The sequence below is a fragment of the Anolis carolinensis genome, chromosome 5 (assembly GCF_035594765.1).
Source record: "Anolis carolinensis isolate JA03-04 chromosome 5, rAnoCar3.1.pri, whole genome shotgun sequence".
NCBI lineage: Eukaryota > Metazoa > Chordata > Lepidosauria > Squamata > Dactyloidae > Anolis > Anolis carolinensis.
Genome location: NC_085845.1, coordinates 40,520,648 through 40,525,862, shown reverse-complemented (window position 1 = coordinate 40,525,862; position 5,215 = coordinate 40,520,648). Strand labels below are relative to the sequence as shown.

The 5,215-nt window shown below is 41.3% G+C and overlaps 1 pseudogene; it reads right to left on the bottom strand.

Moving 5' to 3' along the window:
- Positions 1-502: 502 nt before the first annotated feature.
- LOC100553514 (lysosomal amino acid transporter 1 homolog) lies at positions 503-2,160 on the bottom strand (annotated as a pseudogene).
- Between the last annotated feature and the right edge of the window lie 3,055 nt (positions 2,161-5,215).

The window sequence follows — 5,215 nt, the reverse complement described above, 5'->3', positions numbered from 1 at the left end:
AGGAATCCTGGGGTTTGTAGTTTGGTGAGGTACTGAGATTTCTTTGCTAGAGACTTCTAGCATGCTACTCTGAAATATATCCTTAGGCCTTTCTAGCACAGAAGTTTAGGTACTTCAATGAAGAAAGTGAATAGCCAATTACTGATTGTATTGCAGCTTGCAAGGCTTTGACTCCCTCTATAAAACATATAGAAGAGGCTGAGAAAGGAAACACTGCCCTACAACTAATAGGCTACTTCTCAGTTACTAGTTACTCAATCTTATGTAACCAATATAACATTAAAATGTAAAAAAAAGGATTAAAATCTCTTTTGATGACACACTCTCTCTGCTTCAGAAGAAGGCAAAAGCTCTGAACAAATCTTACCAAAAAAAGCTAAGGATCACCATGAGTCAGAAATGACTTGGAAGGCACACAAGAATAACAAGCAAAGCAAGAGAGAAATGCCACCCAGCTGCAAAACACTGTGAAAGAACTGTAATAATGTCTAAAACACAGATATCATTGGGAAATAAAATAATTTATTATCACACTGGCTCAGAAAAGTAGTATGGAAATTGAGATTTATTTGAGTATGAAAACATTAGTTCAAACAAAGATGGTTTTTGGTTTTGTTGCAATTTAGCACCTGATCTTGCAAAATTTGACATGTTTCTTCCCACACTGGGTAATATCCTAGGATTTCAACTTCTTAAAATCCATTAATTGAAGATCACCCTGAAACTGATAGATCTGGCCTCTTTTCTCTTTTGTAACAGTATCCATCCAAATCAAAGAAATTCAAGGAACTGCTAATATTCTGAGTCTATAAGGAGCATCGCCCTTTGCATACCAAAAATCTGAAAATGTCAGAATGAAAACATTTGGGCACATCCAGATTTTGTCGTATTTGGTTAGAACCCACTGAGACTTGGTTTATGATAGTTAGGGCTAAATGTGACCTGTCTTTTCACAGGAAGGTAACAGTGATGTTATAAACATTAGAAATCTTCATTTATCAGCAAGGGTTCAACTTCGAATGCCACTAAGTTGGCTGTTCTTTCCTTGTGTTTCCGGTACATAATAAATTGAGCAGTAATAAAAATATCTAGAAACAAAACTCCAAAACTTCCAATGAGCCAAGGGAGATGATGCCAGAAGTATAAACCGATGAGATATGTTGTTGCAGGCATTTTTAAGATAAGACTTAGTCCGTAGGTACAGTTCCCCATCATGGCTAAGGCAAACAACAGGTAAGAAATTTTTATACAGCTGAGGAATTCTCGATCCTAAATAAAACACGCATGACACATAGCCACAAATGAAGCCTGACATCTCTATTATACCACAAGATCTCTCACTTTTGCCTAAAAAAGTATTCTGGACTTGGTTTCATAGCAGCAGTTGGCTTGGTAAAATCATACACAGTACTATGCACAGCAAGAGCCAAGCTATACATCCGTTCTTCAAGTTTGTACCACATTTTGTCACCTTCTGGTTCTTTAGCTTATAATAGGCAAACTGGGATATCATAATTATGTCCATGTAAATGTAAAAAATGGCAGTGATGATCTGTATTGGCAGTTGATTTGTCAAGTAACACCCAATAAAATTGGTGAGGTCTCCAGCAATCCAGCACAGAAGAAACCCCAATGACAGCGCTTGGTCCACTTTTCCATTCTGATAGGCCACATATAATTGAGGTAGAGCAGCAAAGAGAAAGCAGACAATGGAGATCAGCCCTATGACAACGCTCCAATACTCCCACGCGTTCCCAACACATTCTTCAAGGACATGCCAAATCCAGGGTGTTCCATTTAGACACAATATCCTCTCCTCTACTGGGGAGATATTAAAAGCTTGTAGATGCTGCTGGAGAGCCATCTATTCAAGTTCGGGGATATTATTTCAGAAGTTGGCTCAGTTCTGAACCCCATGCAAATCCGTTTACCAATTCTGAATATTCTCTCTCCCCCTTCAAAGCTCCCACATCCAGATGGATGACTTGGTACAACAATTTCTTTCCAACCTCACAGAACGGCCTCGGGGCTTGCATGTTCCTGCGAGGCCTCTGTGGTAGCTCTAACAACACAATGTGGCACATGCTGGAGCATCAAACTGCCCATTAATACTAGAAAAGATCAGCATGATGTGACCATTGAGCCGGAGTCCCGAGCGCCTCTAGTATTATTATTATTATTATTATTTCTTACCCACCTGTCCTTGTGGCTCAAGGCAGATTACAACATAGCTGAAAGCACATCATCAATATAAAGTAGACATATTAAAACATATTTCTACAAAATGCATATATTAAAATTCACAGAACAAAGATTAAAATATAGGCAGTCCAGAAGCAATGAACAAGATAGGTTCTGTAGGTTTGTTCTTAAGTTGAATTTGTTTGTAAGTTGAAACAGGTACATTTTTTCAAGTTAACTCCAGCTATATATATTTATATAAGCTTTGGATAGCATAGGGAAGGGTCAACACCCCTGTCATGTTTGTTTTGCTGTTCGTGCCCCTGTTCAGAAAATTTTCCCGCACTTTCTGTCCCTGTAACAATTGGATTTTGAAAAATTTGGCTTGTTGTGGAAACAAACATTGGTGAGAAAGCCGCAGTGGCAACATATTTTCCCCATGATAATTCTTTCAGGAGTGAATTTCCCTTACTGAGAAAAGATTTATCTCATTTCTTGTTGCCCCCCCTCATTCTTAACTATGAGTTGTTTGTAAGTTGGATGTTTGTAACTTGGGGACTATCTACATAGTAAACACAAGACACATGTTTAAAATTCATTTTTATTTATTTCGTGTCAAAAGCATTGCATAATAAATAAGTTTAAAAGCGATAAAATAAAGGAATCACAAACAGACCAAAAGTGGGCAACAGCAATCGCATTGTCCATAGCTTTAAACAACTCCTCCGTGCATGAGGCAGGACATTGTGGGCAAGGATACATATGAGGAGTTGTTTGTTCTGCTCCACAGTCACACAAGGTGGAGGATTCCTGCAGGTAGTGCCATCTTCCCAGGTTGTCTTTTGATCTGCCCACTCCAGGCCTGTAGCGGGGGGGGGGGGGGGGGAGGTTTAGGGGTTCAACCCCCCCCCCCCCGAAATTTTTCAGGTTAAAAAAAAAACCCTGGTTTACTCATGAATTTTAACTGGTTAACCAAATCCCCATGCTAAGTCTATGAGACGCAAAACATTACGAGTCCCTCCAGACACTATCTCAAGCAGATATTGACATGTCTGTAGCCGGGGAGGGGGTGCTAAGGGTTCAACCCCCCCCTCGAAATTTTCAAAACCCCTCTCAAAAAAAATTTCTGGCTACGGCCCTGGCCCACTCCACTTCTCAGTCTATTTAGGGACTTCCAAGTTGCCCATTCTTAGTTTACCCCTGGAGGCAGACCCTCATGGGGGGCCATCCAGTTGGAATTGCCTGGTTTAGCTGCCCAGAGAGACACCCGTGCTGTTGCTGGAGGAACATCAAGAGGAGTGGTGGTTCTCATGAAGCTTCTCCTTAACCTGAGTCTACTGGGAGGAGGCTGATAGTCATGCAGTGGGTGGCTTTCACAATGTTTCACACCTGCTTCGCATGGACAGACTTGTACCAGACAGGCGTATTCAGCAGTTGAGAAAGACAAGGCCAGGGCTGATGTTCTTATTAATTGTGGTTTTGCACCCCATGCACTGCCAGTAATTTCCACAGGATGTTATTGCATGCAGCTACTTTGTGCTTGGTGTTCGTGCAGTGTTTCCTATATGTTAGTGTTTGATCTAAGGTGACACCAAGATATTTAGGATGTAAACAGTGTTCAAGCTCTTGGCCTTCCCAGGTAACTTTCAGTTTCTTGTTGGCTTCACGGTTACATAGGTGGAAAGTACACACTTGTGTCTTGGCAGGGTTAGGCTTCAGGTGGTTATCTTTGTAGTAGCTGGAGAGATCTTTCAAGGCATTAGTGAGTTGGCTTTCAACTGTTTCAAAATATTTTGCTTGTGTTGTTAGGTCATCAGCATATATAAAGCTCTTTGTGAGTGGTGGTAGTGGCTAATCATTCATGAAGATGTTAAACAAAGTTGGTGCAAGAACGCTTCCTTGGGGTAAACCATTCTTTTACCTCCTCCATCTACTTTTCCTGCCCTGAAACTCCACAGAGAAGCTGCGGTTTTCCAGGAGGGTCTGGACAGTTTTTGTAAAGTCAAAGTCCCAGGTGATATGGTAGACTTTATGCAGCATTTTTCTATGTTGCACCGTGTCATAGGCTGCTGTAAGGTCCACAAAAACTGTTCCCGTAATGCAGCCTTTCTCATAGCCTTCTCATCTAGGCCAGGTGCTTTACCATCTTGCTAGCTTCTCTGAGTTCTGTCAGGTTTAGAGGAGCTGACAACTGGCGGGTTTCAAGTTCTGGCACCCTGTTGATTTTCATCTTTACTCTACTGCAGTTGGTTTTCCCATTCTGAATTAGCTGGTGAGCTATCTGGTCTGGTGTCATGTTTGTGTGTCCATAGTTGACCAGAGGGTCACTATCCAGGAGTCTCAGCAATTGCCAGGCTTTTCGGCTACTCTTGGACATATCAAGATTCTCAAGCAGCTCTATCCAGCAGTCTTATTTATTTATTTATTTGTTTCCAGCATTTATACCCTGCCCTTCTCAACCGGGGGGACTCAGGGCGGCTTACAACAGTTGGCAACATTTAATGCCAAGAAAATAATAATAAAACAAAAACAGTACATATCATCAATTAAAACTATAAAAATACATCACTAAAATACATTATAACATTTAAAACATATGTAAATTTGTCTAAAAACCTCATGCTTCAGCCTTAAATCAGACCATGTCAACGTTATCGTATTACTCGTTAAAAGCTTGTGCACACAGCCATGTTTTCATGGCTTTTCTGAAACCCAGAAGGGTTGGGGCTTGTCGGATATTTGTGGGGAGGGTGTTCCACAGCCGGGGGGCCACCACTGAGAAGGCCCTGTCCCTCATTCCCACCAGCCACACCTGCAAGGCAGGTGAAACCGAGAGCAGGGCCTCTCCAGATGATCTTAGGGATTTACTTGGCTCATATGAGGAGATACGTCTAGATAAGTAAATTGGGCCAGAACTGTTAGCATTAGGTATGGCTGTAGATAGTTTTTGGCCTGCTGCTATAGTATCATTGCTGTATGGGTTCTCTTGAAATAGTCTGAGACATTCCTGTAGCTGATTTAGCGATTCTTCATT